At 47.4% G+C, this 17,731-nt stretch overlaps 1 protein-coding gene across 2 annotated transcripts in view; it reads left to right on the forward strand.

Annotated features, from left to right (window-relative positions):
• Window positions 1–17,731, forward strand: part of CHD7 (chromodomain helicase DNA binding protein 7) — a 187,884-nt gene that overhangs the window by 82,444 nt on the left and 87,709 nt on the right. The window lies entirely within an intron of this gene.

Here is a 17,731-nt window from a genome sequence, read left to right on the forward strand (position 1 = left end):
TTAGCAGGGTTAGTTTTACACACCAGCCACTTCCATGTCCTCTCACATGTTTGTCGCTGTTGAATTGTAGCAGAATTCTGAGTCCGCTTCACCCACAGACCAAGCATGGTGGTTCATGCCTGTAATCCCAAGACTCAGGATGCTGGGGCCCAAGGATGTACATTCACAGCTGATCTGGCCTACATAGTGAGAACACTACCTTAGAAAAAAAAGAAAGAGACATGGTGGTAGTGGTCCCTGATATTACCAAGGCACAGGCTGCCGTTGGTTCCTGAGATACAAAGAGCCCTGTAATCTGCTTGCTGCTTATTGTTTAAACTCAGAGGTTTGTAGTCCATTGCTCATGATGAATTCCATTCAGAAGTGCATGATAAAGCAATGTCAGCTAGTTGTTGTTACGACCAATATTACAACCAAGATGTAGAGTCAGTGATAGTGCGTGCTATGTAAGCATCAGGGCCTGAGTTTAAGGTCTCTGTGTCCATGTAAAGTGCTAGGTGTGGTTACATGTGCCTGTCACCCTAGCATTGCAGCACAGGCACTCAAGGGCTAGACCACACAGCCAAACCAAGAGACTGTGGCCTCAAGGCACTGAGACAGAGCATTAGAGGAAGACGCGTAATGTCGTGCTCTGGGGTCTGTCTGTATGCCCATCTGCACACTGCGTAGGTAGATCACACACACAGAGGCCATCAACTTCGAATCTCCATTTCCATTCTTTCAACTGTTGAGTCTTTACACACCTGAAAGCAACCAGTTCCCCAGCCCCTCCACCCCCAGTATTTGTTTGAGCCAGGGTCTCACTGTTTAGCCTCGTGTTTAATCCATTTGAGTCCCACCAGCATAAAGACAGCCAGCAGTCTTAAAGTATGCAAAGGTATTTATGAGAGAACCACACTTCCTTACAAGGTACTGTAGGGGAAATCCTACCCCAGTATGAAAAACCAGATTGCCCTTGGGGGGGGGCGGTCTTAGGTCAGACCGCTGTTTTGTGCTCTGTGCGCCCCACTTACTTTCCTGCCATGCTACCAAAGTGAAGAATAACCTGGGGTGTTTGGTGACAGGTAGGGAGAGGAGCGGGGGCACTTGTGCTGGTTGGTGAGGTAAGAATTTCTTTTAAAATCTCACATTTCACCTTTGTGATAAAGGTGTTCTATAGTCTACTAGTGTTGCCACGTTTGCCTAGCCCTTCCCTTCCCTAAATCCTGATAGAGAAATTCTGATGCTTTAGCCTCTATGGCACCCCCCCCCCCCAGGCTTTCGTAACATTTTCTGCATTGCTTTTCTTGGCGGTGTGATTGAATAACTGACGGGAGACCCTTAAGAGGAAGGGTTTTTTCTGGCTCAGGGTGGGAAGGAGACGGACCCCAGGATGGCAGGGCAGCTATGGCGGTGGAAAAACAAGAGGTGCCGACTGCATAGTCCTCAAGCAGGGAGAGAGGCGGACGCTGGCGCTTAGACGACTTTCTCCTTTCCCCCTTTTCATTTAGTCCCAGTCTGTGGGACAGTGCTGCCCAGCACTCGGGGGGTGCCTTCCCTTCTCACAAACATGCCCCGAGGTGTGTATGTGTGGCTCTCTGGCGACTCCAAATCCTGCCAAGGTGACAGCAAAGATAAACCACTCACGATTTTCCTGAAATTTAGATGGACGCATGTGATAGGTGAATAGGCAGCGTCTTCAGAAGCCCAGCGCTGGCGGGTGCCCTCTGCGTAAGGGCACCAGTCAGAGGGACCGGGCCACTGGTGTCCCTTCCCACAAAGAGGTTAGGGTTGAGTTAGGACTGGCTGGGACCAGTAATGAGCCAAGCCCTGTCCTCCTCTGGCTCTCGCTCTTCCCATGTCTCCTTGGCCTGGTGAACCAGTTGTTGTTTTTAGAATGTTTTCCCTCCAGAGCCCTCAGCCCAGAGCATGCACCCCTAATTAGAAATCTCTCCCTCTGCAGTGCTGTGTCTGCCTCCCGGTGAGTGTAGATCTAGGCTGATGCCTGAGTCAGTCAGCACTGTCTGGGTAGTTACCAGGCATGGCGGCCTAACACGGGGCATGAAGAATATGGCCTTTGGAGCCCTGACTGTGGTAGAATTCCGTGGTTTTTCTGTTATCTCCGTTTCCCCCCTAAAATGAGAGCTGTCCTCGGACCTGTCTGACAGTGATGACGTTAGAGGACTCAGGTGCCGGCAATGTGCCCAGCCCATGGTAGCTGTCTGAATGCTGTTGTTGCAGTTAATGCTGTATGTATTGTCACGGCTGCTCTTGCTACTGAACAGCACTTCTGCTAGTGTTCCTGCCATTGTGTTCATGCGCACAGTCCTCACCTTAGTTCACAGGGTGTGGTGCGTGGAGGCTGCCTCTCCGCGGATGTGCAGTGTAAATGCGAGGTGCTCTGGGGGTGTGAGGAAAGCATGGCCTCGCGATGTCCTACTGCAAGGAAGGGCCCTTGCTGATCCTCGCAGTGGCTGCAATGAACCCGGAGCCAAACTACAGTATGAAAGAAGGCTCCGCAGGAGGTTGGAGGAGACAGGAGGGCTGAGTGGGGCTAGCACGCACTGGGAGTGGCCGTGGGTAGCGCTGTGTGCTCGAGCAGGATGTGAAACACAAAATTGTCCAGTCATGTTAAAACACAAAGTAACCGCCGGGCGTGGTGTCGCACGCCTTTAATCCCAGAGCTCAGGAGGCAGAGGCAGGTGGATCACTCTGAGTTCAAGGCCAGCCTGGTCTACAAAGCAAGTCCAGGACAGCTAAGGCTAATACAGAGAGACCCTGTCTTGAAATACCCCCCTCCCCCAAAAGGCACAAAGTTAGCTAATTTAATTATAGTATGTTTTATTTAGTTACAAATATACACAAAATATTTTAAACATGTAGTTTTGACCATCATTTCAACAAATAACATTTAATATAATTTTTTTCCTTTTTCTTTTTTGCACTGAGCCTTTGATATGTGGCATGATTTTATGCTGGTGTTATATCTTACTTTGGGCTAGTCTAAGAACTCATGCAGCCGATGGCCACTGTATTGAATGGCGTGGCCCTTGGCAAAAAAGACAGTGCCTGTCAGGGCGGAGAGACTTGAAGGACTGATGGCTGGACAGGGCAGAAAGACTGCCCTGCTTTTTGTGTGTTAACAAGGCAAGTGGCCTTCAGGTTGGAAGAATTCAGGCAAAAAGCCCACGGTTTATCTGTGTGTTCAGGAACGGAGGGTGGAGGTGAGTTACACTTAAGGTTTGGGGTTTTTGTCCACTAATGGGCTTCTTGGATGTAGCGCTTAACCCTTGGGGGCCCTGTGGTCTTGAGTCCTGGGAGAAGGACTTGATGTGCTGTAAGCCCAGCAGGACCTCTGGGCTGCCCCTCCCAGCCGGTCCTGCTCTGCTCCGGCCCCTGCTCTACCTCAAGCACGCTGCTGTTGGACTCCAGGAAATACTCGCCCCACCCCCACCCAGGGATGGTTGTGGCCAGAGACAGAGAGCAGCACATGTGCTCATTCTCACACAAGGCCTATCCTTTGGCTGCAGTGATCACGGAGGGCCGGAAGGGGAGGGATGCATGCAGGAGCCTGCTAGATAAGTGCTCTAGCGCTATGCTGTACCCGCCCAGCCCCTTTAAAAAAAAGTTCATTTTGAAGTCACGTACAATAAAGCCAGTCACGAGCCACTTTTGTATTAATAAAAGCATGTTCCTTTTGGAAGTGAAAATTGGAGACATCTTGGATCTCTGTCGAGGCAGAGTGTGTGGCAGTGTGTCTTCAGGAGGGAAGTGGTGGTGGTGACCATAGGAGCAACGTATCTGTCAAGTCCTTCATGCAAGGCGCTCATCTGCTCCATTTCTATGTATGCGTTCATTCGCCAGTCAACATAATCATTCATTACAATGTGCTATTCATTCTCTTTACAAGAACCAGAAAACACACACACACATATATATATATATATACACACACACATATATATATATATATATATACACATACATACATACATACATATACACACACACATATATATATATATACATACATACATACATATATACACACACACATCGTCTAGTTATCACTTAATGGTTGGCCTGCATGACAAAAAAATAAGTGCAGCCATATGTAGAAGTTGATATGTTGATATGCAACCAAATTATTGCAGGGCTGTGGAGAAAAGAGATGCGTGAGCCGGGTGGAAAGACACTGTAGCAACTTATCAGTACAGAGCGTGGTGCTCTCAGACTAGTCCAGATGCTGCAGCCCCAGCCGGTAAAGTGGTCTTTATTTTATCAACCTCTAAAGCCACCTCTGTGCTGGGCTCCAGAGGTGTAAAGAGCATGTAAGGTGCTATTGGGCCCAGAATGAGGGCCAAGATGGATCATCTGTGCTCACATCTGAGGGTGTGAGGCTTGATATTCCACCTTCAGCACTAAGCCTAGGGATGGTTCAGACCCTGCATTAGGTGTTAGGGATGGAGGTGTACACGTGTGCACACACAGACACACACACACATTCCCCTTGGTGTGCTCTATGTGTGTTCCGTGTGTTCCATCCTGTCCTTAGGGAGCAGAGCACCAGAGGATGTCAGTAGTCTGGCAGTATGGTAGGAGTTCCTTGGCCTTGAGCGGGTGGTCCTCGCCTCTGCCTGTACAGATCAGGGAAGGCCCTGTGAAGAGCCTGGGCTGCAACTGAGTGCTGAAGACTAAGTGTGGGCTAATGGAGAGGGAAGGGTGGAATGACCTGTCCAAGCTCTAAGTGCCCTGGTACGATATGAAATGCAGATGTGGAACATGGCAGAGCACGGTGAGGGTGAAGAGGCAGGTGGCCGGCCAGCTGGAAAGGTGGCAGAGGGAAGGGCCTGATCCCTTCATCTGGGGGAGTCTGACTTAGGGGCAGGGAGCCTAGGTGGACTGTGTAGTCTGTTTACACTGACAGTGATAGTTCAGAAAGATTCAAGGGGGCTTTGAAAACATGAGCTGAGAAGCAGTTGTGTCCCGGCCTGGACTGGGGAAACAGGACAGAGATGTGCTACCTCGAGCGCTTGAGGAGGCAGGCGGCTAATATGTGTAGCCAGGAAGGGAAGGAGGGTCAAGCACCCCAGGTGTGAACCCAGCTGTGGAAGTCAAGAGCTTAGCTGAGGGAGGTGACGGGTTCTACTCTGCAGGAAGCCTGGAGTCTTGATGGGAAATGAGTGCCTGGCTCTGTCCTGGGGCTCTGTCCTGTGGCTAGTGGACTCAGGAGTGCTGTCACAACCTAAGAGAGGAAAGAGACAAATCCAGGACAGTGTGAATGAGGGAAGACAGGTTGGGGACAGGATGCAGCTGAGGAAAATGGAGCAATGCAGCCCTGCACCTTGGGTTTTGAAAAATTCCAAATCTATAGAAATGTTGGGAAAATAGTATAATAAGCACCAGATAATTTGCATATATCCATGGTGTATGGGGTACGCGCGCGCGCGCGTACACACACACCAACTTCGTGGAGTTGAATCTCTTCTTTCACTTTTTTTGTGGGTTCCAGAGAGTGAACTCAGGTCACCAGACTTGTTTAACAAGCACCTTTACCTGTTGAGCCATCACTGCCCCCTTTAAAAGTTAATGAGTTTCTTATGACTGTGTCTGATGTCTGAGTGTGGGTGCGTGGGTGCCACAGTGCATGTGTGGAACAACGTTTGGGTGTCAGTTCTCTTTTGTGGTGGGATGCAGGGGTTGAAATCATGTTGTCAGGCTTGTACAGAAAGACAGGTCTATACCACCCTCCTAATCTCTCCCCTAAAACTGACAGTCGTCAGCATCCTGTCACATTCACTTTAGTGTTGTCTTGCCAAAGTTCCCTGCAAAGAAAGAACGGGGTAGGGGAGTAGACACTTACTGTATTTTGCCAGTTCATTATACTTCGGGAGGGCTGGGTTTCATGTGCGATGCCCCCCCCCCTTGTCTCAAATTCGTTATGTTGCCCAGGCTGGCCTTGAAATCCTGACCCTCCTGCCTCCACCTCCCAAGTGCTGGGATTACAGGGTACATTACCACACCCAGTGCAAGGGGCAGTGTAAAGAGCTCTAAGGGCAGAGGCAGCTTGTACAGAGACTCTGGAGTGGAGGGGTCTTTAGTTTGGGATGCATCTTCTTGGAGCAGCAAGGTAAGATGTGAACCGTGGAAGACAGTACCATCATGGTAGGAGGCCACACCACTTAGGGCCTCCATGAAGCCTTGAGAGTTGGCTGTGAATGAGATGGAGCTCAAGAGAGACACCCCACGATCTGATTTGTACCTTTAAGGGATCATGGAGACTCTACTGGGGTAGAGGGCGAGGCTAGAAGCGAGGAGATAAGCCGGGGAGGCACGCCGCTAGGCCAGGCTGCTCTCCTGGGAAGAGGCTGTTAGGGCGTGTGCCATCTGTGCTCAACGTGGAGTCGAAGTCAGCCACAGATGGCCGGGGATGGAAGTTGACTCCGTGAAAGGACAGGGATCATGCCAACTTTCCGGCCTGCCAGTTGGTTGAGTAACAACTTGGGGTTCTGGAGCTGGGTAGAGAATCAAGAATAAGGCCTGAGCTGAGGGGTGCCTTGTCCGAGAGGGCGTCAGACTGGACTGTTGGATAGAGAGGCCCACAGCTCAGGAGGGAGGTCGGAGCTGGAGGAAGGACCTCTCAAAGCACCCTGATAGAGGTAGAGATGAGAGGACTTCAGGCCCGGAGCACTGCAGGAATGACAGGTGGGGAAGATAAGCCAGGCAGAAAGTGCAAGGAAGGAGGGGAAAGGGTCATCCAGGATATGTCTCTGGTCTCCCGAAGCAGCAGCAGCAGCGGCGGCAGCAGCATCGAGTGAGCAGCTGTGTGGGCTGCTGCTGCTGCTGCTGCTAGGTCAGGTGAGCTGTGGAGCCTGCCGGTGGGGGTGGGGTCACCTTGGTGAGAGCAGCTCCGTGGAATATTAATGCAGTTAGAGCAGGCTGAAGAGCACTGGAGGGGAGGAAGTGAAGACAGCAAATGTCGTTGCTCTTTCAAGGACTCTTCTCTACAGGGGAACAGAGAAGCAGGGTGAGAGTGGGAGGAAGACGTGCCAAGAGGCTCAGTAACTATCTGCGACAGTTAGCGTGGGACCCAGGGTGGAAGGATGTGCAGGTGGGGAGGGCTGGCCATGCAGGAGGCACATTGAGAAGCAGGTGGGTTGGTCTGGAGGAGATAGCTATCTAAATTACTCCCCAAGGCAGGCTTCTAAACCACTACTTCAGTGTTGCTGCGAGGGTTCTCTGGGCTGAAGAGGCCAGAGTAGGGACTGCCTTGGCTGTCTTGAGGACTTCCAAGGTTCTGGGCACCTGCTGGTGATTATCAGTGCTGCAGTGCCCTGGTCTCTGACTCCTGGTTCACCTGTGTGCCCCTGGCTCTTCTGTGTGTGCTCGGAAGAATGTGGGTGCTTGGAGGCTTCCCTGTCCTGGTGTCCCAAGGCCAGTATCCAGCCTCTAGAGTTTCACTAGAACTTTCCCCAGTGAACTTTCTCTACCTACTGCGTTTGACTGCATCTGATGTCCTATGCTGTAGCTCAGGCTGGATGACTTCGGGGGCATCCTGTGCCTCCTTCTCCTCCCCTCTCTGAGTTTTATTTGCTAGGGATACATGCCTTCTCAGTTCACAGCCTGAATGAATTATGTCTGCCCACGTCTTGTTTTTCGAGGCACAATGGGTACCGTTTCATGCACATTGTGTTGAACTGGGACTGAAGTTCCCGAGGGAGGAACAGATAGACGGCGGGAGTCTCTCAGAGTTTTCCTTTTGCACCTTTGAGTTCTTCACTGTCCACGGCACCGTGTTGCGTTAGGACTTTTCATATAGCTGTGCAGTGCATGTTGAGCCTCTCTCCCTTGCCCTCTTCCACCCAAGTTTTGCTTCTGTCATTTAAAAAAATACATTTAGATGCCCAGTTTTGGTATATCTTAATATATCTTAGTCTTTATAGATCTTCAGATTAATTAGTTTTTGTTTGTTGGAGAAACCTCTGAAATTATCTTTGCTCCCCCACCCCATCTTACAAATGCTTTTTATTTTAACATCCTTAACCTGACAATGCCAAACTGCCTTGAAAAGATTGTGTAATAAAATTGATACATAAATATTGCAAAAAGGGAAAACCATCTTACTGAGAATAATTATCTTCTCTTCCTATTTTCTCTTACATTTGTATTTAAAGTGAGAACATTAGAACACAGGTGTTTGTATTTTAGGCAGAAGGGAAAATGCCCTATCAGAGGTCACCTGAAGTAATATATTTAATTCATAGCAGTGAAGGTAACACAGAAATAGATTACTCCATGTGAAGTGTTTTCAGACGGACACAGTATCTAAGTGATGCAGGGGCCGTTGCTGAGGGGCTGCTGGTCCTAAGGCCAGGCTAACTCACGCAGCTGTTTAAACTCCAGCAGCTTGGCTCGGAGGGTACTGCTGTTTTATAACCGTATTTAAAAATCTGTTCCTCTTTTACTCCCTCAAACTGAGCTCAGAGATATAATGGGTCCCATTATGGGTAAAAGGTCTGTGACTCAGCCATCGAGCTACTCAAACTCTGGGCTGTTTTAATTGCCACCATTAAAGCTTTAGTACTTTTATCTCATAAAAATAGATATCATTGATGTGAAATGTGTGCCTGTTGAAGATGCATGTGTACCTCTGCCCTCATCGTTAGCTAATCAGCCATTTCAGTTCCGAGTGAGTTGGGTTTTATGCAAATGGGAACAAGACATAGATCACAAATTTTGTTCCGAGTTAGTCCTTTAATTAAGAAGACATTCCTGTGGTCCTCAGGGCGGCATCTCGCTGGAGTCTCTGAAGGAGCCATACTGTAGCTATGGTTTGCATAGAAACTACATATACGTGATAGAACAGTGGTGGCCCCCCAGTTCCCCGAACCTGAGTCCGGGGCTTCTGGTTCAAGCACCGTGACTTCAGTGACTGAAGGGACGCACACAGGTTACTCAGCTGCCCCTAGTTGACACAAGAGCCTAAATTTAAATGTGGTGGCTGGAAATGTTTCCCCTGCTTGTCTGCTGGTGGGTTCTTGTTGCCAAAAATATAAATATTACGATGAGGAAATTTCAGAGTGTGATGGAAACTCCAAGAATTCATTGTAGTTCATTACTAAAATGTGAATAGCCAGTTTGTTCTGAGCTCCTTTTCTCCAGCGTGCTAGCGCGGCACCATCATTCATTATTCATATCGCTGTACACAAAGATGACACCTCTCTAGGTCTGCACCGAGTACATCTTAGCAAAGTTTAGCTGCCTACCCATTCATGCTCACATTTGTTTCTCGGTTGTAAAAACAGCAACTAATTAACGGCGCGCCTTTCTCCCTCTCCTGCGCTTATGGGGCTGTGTTCAGATAAGAGAACAGAATCTTGACTCTAAGGACTCAAATCCAAACAATTCTAAAATCCAAACGCACCCACACAGAACATTTGTGAGCCAGCCTTTCTACTGCCCAGCTGTGTAGATTCAATTATAATAATTTTCTCAGTTGCATAACATTGCTGTTTGTTTATTACTGCGTTATTAGTCAGTGAATGAACCTCCCTCTTTTTGACCCCTCAGCAGTGTTTATAAAATACTTAATTGCTTTGGTATCTTCTGTTTTGTGTGTAATTCCAGCTGGAAGTAGTCATAGGGACATAGTTCCCCGTAAGTCTTTAACAGTTTCTGATGTGCAGTAAACTCTCTTTTAAAAGTATGTTCTGCGTGTCTGTGTCTTTGTCTCTGTGTATCTGCTTTAACTTGGAAATGAAGGTTTTCTTTAAAAAAAAAATCTCCTGGTGACACTGTAAGTGGTAGCCACTGGCCTCCCCGCAGCCCTGTGCAGGAGGTCCTTACACACTGCCCTCTTTGCCTCTTGGAGGAGTTAGTGGGGTCCATGACCAACAGCGATGAAGCTTTAGGTACCATGGCTGAGAACATGGGCTTTGCAGAGAGACTGCCTGGTTTCAGTTCTGCCTCCCTTTAGGTGGTGTGGGGTTTGTCTTTTGTTTTGTTTTGTGACTTGGGATTGGGATAGATTTTTGTCCCCTTTGGATGCATTTGATTTCTCCATTTGTAAATCAGAGGTTGTATCATGGTCCTTAGTGACCTGGTCAGAACCCTGTCATTTACAGAGACACGGGGAAGCTCTGCCATGTTGTTTGCCAGTGTGTTGGTCACCTCACAGGGGAACAACAATCCTAGGGGGAAGGAAACTAAAAAGGAAAAAGTTCACAAGTGAAATGAGACTGTGAATGCTATGGGAGGTGTTTACCGAACGTGTGCATTGCTCTGTGACACGTTACCATGGACTTCATGGCTTACAGCCACATCCTGTTTCTCTTCGCTTTCCTTCGGTCGGGGTCTGGCATGGTTCAGCTGAGACCACTGCACTGCTCCGGGCTCCCCAGGATGTACCTGATGGAGGGCTCTCTGGAATCTAGACCACCAGCTCTGTGTTGGGTGGAATCACTTCCAGCCTACCTGGATCAGCTTGGCTGGTGTGATGCCACCCTTAGCTTCTAGAGGCTACCTGCCAGTCATGCCTGTGGTTTCTTCTCCACCATGACCACTGATTTCTTCGCAGCTTAGAACCTCAGTCTTCCCTCCTCTTTAAAAGCCTCCCTGACCTAAGTAAGGCTTATCTAGGGTAATTGCCTCTTTGAGATAACCCCAAACCAGTGATTTCCCACCTTGATCAGACCTGTGACACCTTTGCACCTTTGGTCCTGCCATACTCAGAGATAATGGGGCAGCCTTAGAATTCTGCCTCCCACAAGATGCAAGTGAGTTTTTATAGACCCCAGTAGTCTATCATTAAGCATTTATTGTGAACTAAATATGCTAGACTCCCAGTCTCTGAATCGTGGAGAACTTGCTTGCCTAGAGTGTGTAAATTAACTTTATCACTAAATTCCTTTAATTTTTTTCCCCTTTCAAAGATTGTTCTTGTCCCAGTTCTGCAAACCCCTGGGATTGTTCAGTGTTAGAGAGAGAGCTGGTGTCAGTCTTTGAAGTTTGAATTTTCAAAAAGCCATAGGAATAACAGAGTAAGTTGCTTTTAGCATTTTACTTTTGAAATAACACATATAAGCAGTGTTAAATTGTTTTTCCGGAGTCAAACTTTATACCTTTCCTCTTTAAAGATCCAACTTGCTGTTGAATGTACCAGTGATGTCAAAGCACACTGTCAGGTGTGCACCAGAAGCTTAGGGAACTGAATTAATTTTGTCTTCGTGGTCTGTGAATAGAATTCTTCAGAGTCCGTCTGTGCGTGAAATATTTTGACCCACCCGGAAGCTTTGTAGTAGACACATACATACAAGAGTATTTCACTGTATTTGATCCCTGGCAGCCAGGGTAGTTTGGGGGTGGGGATCCTTGTTCGTGGCCATACTCCAGCTTGACACAGGTTGGGGAGCAGCGAGGGTCTTGGTGCAGAAGTGAAGTGAGAAAGTGTAGTTCACACTTTTAGATGCCAAGGACATAGCTTTGCTAAGGAGGGCAGCAGGGTGGAGAAGACAAGGCAGGAAGGGGCAGGCTTTGGGGTTTAGCTGTAGTGGACCATGAGCCTGCTGTTGACAGTGTTGCTTCTAGAAAGCAGTGCTCAGAAGCACAGCATCTGAGGCCCCTGTTCTAGCACTTGGGAGATTCACAGTAAGGAGCTGAGTGTAAAACCGTTTATCGTCTGGTTTCCTTATGAGTGGCCAGAGGTACCTTGATCAGCTGTGGACCCTACTTTTTTCCAGGATGTCCCTCTTAGAACACTGGTCATGCCTATTGTTATTAGGACTTACTTGCTCTTGGGAGCCAAGCAACCCAAGGAATTATCCACTCTTACCAACCCAGGCCTTTAAATAATGTTTATTATTATATTGTTGTTAGAATGTGAACTGCTGAGTTTCCCATAGGCCTTTAATTGTGTCGAGTCAGTGGTTGTATTGTGTCTTCCCTGCAGTGCAGGGGCAGTTCCGTTGCCCCTGTATTCCTCCTGCTTTAAAGGGCCTTGTGTGGAGGGGATGGTCAGGATGGGGAGCATTCTGATTACCTGGGCACTATTTTTGAGCAGCCATCACGTGGGAGAACATCACTCAGGTTTCACATAAACAGCTAAGCTAATTTTTCCAAGCATTTATGAAGCCATGGAGACACATCAAAACATGTTGAGCTTAACATCAGGTTTCTTTGTACCCTAGGGCTGTGTGTGTCGATGAGCAGGCTGTCTCAACTCTCTGCTCCTTAAATGTAAGCCTGTGATGTTTATCTCCTGTTTTTTTCCTAAGAAATAGCAACCGACTTACAAGGTGGAAGGAAGAGCAGGTTTATAGAGTCTTTCCATTGCAGTGCATTGATTAAAATGCACGTAAGCCCAGTCTTTAGGACTTGGGGAAAGTTTTAAAGGCAGGGCAGGGAGGCATGGAGCAAACTTGTCTTTTCCTGGTCCTTACAGGATTGATCTAGTCCTTGGGATGTTCCATCTCGTTACTGAGTTGAATGGCACTCCCCTCTCCGACAGGGAGATCTGAGGGCAGTGCTGGGAGGAGTGTGTTACCTGCAGAGTGCAGTGGAAGCAGCAATGCTACCTCCCCCCCCCCCCCGCCTCCCTGACCCCGGTTGGTTCTCCATTCGGATGAAAAGTTAGTGATAGTCAGTGATACTCTAAATCTGTGCTTCAGAGCCGAACTAGAGCCCGCCCCTGACCCTGTGAAGCAAACATGTTAACTTTGTGCCACCCCATCCTGCAAGCCAGAGCTAGGATTTTGGAGTCCTGGTCTTTAATGTCTTGGGTTTGGACAGTGGCCACAGCAGAGCTGGGCTGTGCAACCACCTTTCTAGCTGAGGATCGCCGTCTTGGTCGTGACCATCATGTGTCAGCTCTTCTCAGGGGAGAATAGCAAAGCACAGTCACCCTCATCAGTGTTAAAATTAAAGCCTTATCATTTTCCAGCCTCATGAATTAGGTGAGTTGATTGTAAGGCTTCAGTCTGTCCCCCCCCGCCCCCCAAGCAACAGTAATAGCATCCACTGCACCAGCCTCAGAGGGCCAATGCAAGGCTGAAGACAGGAGGCATGTCAATGACTTGGTAGAGCTCTAAGCATGTCTAATTAACTGACAGCAAAGGATTGGAAGAGAAACTTGACTCAGTGCAGTGCCCTGGGATGGCTTCAAAACTTGCTATCCACCTCCCACTCCCCACCCCCCAACGCTAGGATGTGTCCCTAATGCCCGCTTTTCATCACTCCGGGAGTGCTGGCTGAGCATGGGGATAGGGCTTTGGGTCCACACCTGACTCTCAGGGACCCTGACAGCTGCAGGGGAGGACAATACCCAGCCCTGGGCAGGGGTCAGAGAAGCTGCAAGAAAGAGAAGAAAACCAGAGGTGCCACTAGGTGCTGAGTGAGAGCCGAAGAGCAAGGGACAGCGCTCTGCCTGCTCCTGCTAGCTCTGAGGGTGTTGAGGAAAGCTTCAGTGCTGCTGGCATCTGGCTCTGCTGTGTTTTAGGTCAAGCTAAGGGGACAGACACCACACTCTACAACTCCTTTTCAACTGCTCCCTAGGCCTGGCCCCACTCCCAGCTCAGTAGGCTCAAGACTGTACATCTGATTGCAGTGCTCACCTGTAATCCCAAGTACTCAGGAAGCTGAGGCAGATGGAGCACAAGTTCAAGGCCAGCTTGGGAAATTTGCAAGACCCTGTCCCCAAAATTAAAGTTAAAGAACAGACACACAGACAGACAGACAGACAGACAGACAGACAGACAGACACACACACACACACACACACACACACACACACACACACACACACACACGGGGAGAGACAGACTCAGAGACAAGCAGATATCTCAGCTTGAGTTCTGTGTTCAGTGTTCTCTCGTGCCAACATCCCAGCAGTTCTATTACTTTCTTAGATATGTGTTGAATGAATAAATTAGTTAAACTCCTGATAATAAATATATCAGCAGCAGCATCTTCAAAACAACAACAATACAAAGCTAGTTTCATCCTAAAAGTTTCAGTAGCACTCACTGAACCTCTGCTAAGCACTCTGAATTTTTATATACTATTTGGCCCAAAGGAAGAACTTCAGGTTTTTGTTTTGTTGTTGTTTTTTTTGTTTTTTTGTTTTTGTTTTTTGTTTTAACACCAGGCTTAACTTTCTTAGAGAGTGCAGAGGATCCAAGACCCAAGGTTGACTGGGAAAAAAGACAGAAACAAATGTTCAGAATGTCAGTAATAGAAATATATATCCAAGGTCATTTTTAGAAAACTATCATAGACTTATGTGACTAATTATGACTAATTAAAAAATTGTAATCTGTAAACCATTTAAATGTCTGTGTTGCAAAGCCGTTTTTCTTGCTACCTGAGTCCCCATTGGTGGGCTATTTCCTTAGCAGATGTCTTGTCTCTGAATGCTCTTATGGCTCTTCTCTATGTCTCCCTGTAGCTAATTTGCTGGGGTTAGAAGTCAGCAGAAATAGTTTATCTCTGGTCCAGTATCTCAGTAGCATCTCTCCCTTGATGTCAAGCATTATTCTGAATCTCTACTTGTTTGGATATGTGTAAATTCAGATAGTAAATGCATACTTGTTTGCAAATAAGGCATCCTGTATGTGAAATACTGTGAGCTTTAGACATTGTACATATTGTATATTGGTGATGCGCCTCTGTGTTGCTTACAGATTCAGATGGAAGGAGTGGAATTAAGGCAAAACATGGAAAAGAAGATAGCTTTTTTTTTTTTAAGCCAGAAAATACTTAGAAGAAAAGCACAGTTGAGACAGCTAAGACCTTGCTCCCTCCGCTGTCCCATCTCCTGTGATGCTTCAGAGCACTGTGGGTCAGGTTTGCTTAGGAGTAGCAGAGGAATTGTGCTTGCTTCCCCATTGGCTCACTTTTGATAAAGTGCATCTGGCCCCTCTACAGGTCTGCCTGAGAGCGTACTCCTGCTTGTCTAATTGATGTGCTGTCAGCAGTAGAGTTAAGGATAAAAACAATACAAGGGTTTTCGTTTTTGTTTTTGTTTTTCTTTTTAATATACAAAACATAGATATCTTCGGCCATTTTTACTTATCATTTAAATGTCAGCCAGCTGTTTTAAGTCCCAAAAGCCCACAGCATACTTCTTACAGATATCATAGTGTGTCAGAAGGCATATGGAATTGTGGTAGAACTGTGCCATGTAGAAAGTTCTATAGGGGGGCGTGTGAAATACGCTTGGTACCTACAGTTCCTCACATTCGCTTTAATAAACGAGAGGCTTTAGGAATGGCCTGTATGGTAATATCAGATGTTAATGGCATTGATTACCTGTCAGGCAGTGGCGATTGATGGGAAAATGTCCGCTGTAAAATTAAATAGCATTAGAGAAGACCGTACCATGCGTCTGGTGGGGGTAGCCGGGCCTGAGAGACTTTGTCAGGGTATTAGTGGGAGCTCCGGCTTTTTTTTTCCCCCACATGATTAAGGCAGACCATCTGTTCTTTGTTAAATGTTTACAAAAACAGCTTCCCTCTAAAAGAGTCAAGGAGAAGTAGGTCTGGTAAACATTCGTGTCTCTGAGCACCTTTTCCGCCCTCCTTCAGATAGTACCAAAACAGTCCTGTGCATATCAAACAAGGTTAATACTTTTTTTGGTGTTCAGTCTTCACTTTCTCCCTCCTCGTGAAAGATTAAATTTTTTCTTAACCGAGTCACTAATTTATGGCCTCATTTATTTCTAAAAGAAGCATCTAGAATGATTCGTATGCTACAGTGTAGAGATGACTTTTCAGCTTTTTTGTGTTGTATGAGATGCTGTTTTTAATTCATAAATGTGTGCTGGAAAGGCTCTCAGAAGACGCTGGTATTATGTTACTGTAGTGGATGCCATGTGCAGGTTGACATTGGCTACACATACCCCATAGTAAGCGATGTACTGTTCTAAATTGCAGCCATTGTTCTTACTTTCCCTTGCTTTCAAAGAATAACTTTCCTGACTTTTTTTTTTTTGAATATCAAGTTCTCCCAAAAAAGGTTAATTTTACTTATTTATTTATTTATTTATTTATTTATTTATTTATTTGTCCTGTGCAGAAAAGCTATGTCTTTTTCCTTGTCAGTTGCATTAGGGACTGTAGTAATTAACTGAACTGGGGCTACTAGCATGTAGTAAGAGTTCAAGTCAAGTCAACTAACGGCCCTAATGCCTGGGGCCGAGGTTTGTGAGGGAACAGTGTTTGGTCCCTTCAGTGCCAGCTCCACTGGTTTCCTTCCCAGAAAGATGTCCCTATATATGGCGTCCAGGGAGAGGGATGGAGTCAGAGGGATTCCAGGCTTAGGAGACCTAGGTTCACATTTCAACTCTTTCCCATATGTGGCTTCTGGTAGCTACATGGCCTCCTAGAACTTAACACTTCCTGCCTGAGAGATGGGGTAAGTATAACCACTCGGTCCTCCTTACGGAGCTGTGTGCACACGGGTGTCCGTGCGCTCCTCCCCCCACCGTGTTCTCACCTTGCTGTCTTCTGGCATGCCTTTACTTTTCAAAATCCATTCCCTCTTTGCTGTGACCAAGAAGGAGCACTATGTATTTTTAAGACAGGTCTTAATACCAATTTGCTGCTGCCTCTGTTTACGGAGTGGTGGGCCTCAAACCTGTGCGTGGCAGGCACACCCTCTAACTCTAAGCTGCCTGCCTAGCGCCCGGCCCCCCTCCTCCCCCTATTCCCCTCCTCCCCCTCCCCTCCCTGCCCCCTGCCCCCGGTACCCAAAGAAGTTTAGCAGGTGAAGAAGCTGAGCTTCAGTTCATTGGCATGCTTCTCCAGGGGGTGGGGCCTGGACTAGAATTTTAGTGTTTCAGTGTGGGGACCCGGGACATTTCTTTCCTGCTGGTGTGGCTGAAGAATTGAATGCAATTGTCTTTGGAGTAGCCAGAGCAGGTTTTGGAGGGAACAGCTAGCTACCTCCTTCTTAAGCTGTATTTCAGTTTATAAAATTTCGTTTTGGGGATGGTCGCAGAGCCCTTGGGAGATGGGATGAAACTTGAAATATTCCTGTAAGGTTTTAGGACCCGGATGGAGTTAGAAGACACTGCATGAAGGCACACTGCCTTCATCTCTCACCTCCAGCCCTTCTGTGGCCGTGGGGAGCTATGTTACCTTCTAGAACCCTTAAATTTCTCTCTGAAGGATGGAGATAAACTACTACAGTTTTCTTGTAGATTCAGGTAAATGGACACACAGACTCAATATAGGGCATGAGATATGCTGAATAAATGTGTTGTATTGAGATGTGATGTCTATTGCCTGTTCCAAACATGGTATTCTAACCTTCCTCCTTTGCCCACAGTAATATGTAGCTTATCCTGTGTTTGTGCTCAGCCTGCATGGTGGCTAAGCCTGGGCTCTTCACAGCTCTGCTTTTTGGAGTGTACGGTATATCAGCTTTGACATTGGTGCCGTTATGATCTGTGTTTCCTCAGACAGGTTACCTTATGTTAGTGCATCATGTCTCCAACTAGGAAAGCAGAAGGTTCCTCATCTTAGTCCAAAGGTCTCACGTGGGGCTTTGGTGATGTTAGGTTGTGAAGCCCGTGCAGGGCACATCTGGAAGATCACTCATCTCACAGGAATAGGAAAAAGGCAGAAGATGACTGAGAGTTGCAGATGGGATGTTTTCGGGTTTTTGGTGAAATGTGAAGGTTCCTCAGATGGCACAGTTTGTTCTGTGAATGGTGTGTGTGCGTGCTCTGCCCTGTTCTGGGTCGTGGGCTGTGAGG

Source organism: Acomys minous, assembly GCF_964271855.1.
Source record: "Acomys minous genome assembly, chromosome: 1".
Lineage (NCBI taxonomy): Eukaryota > Metazoa > Chordata > Mammalia > Rodentia > Muridae > Acomys > Acomys minous.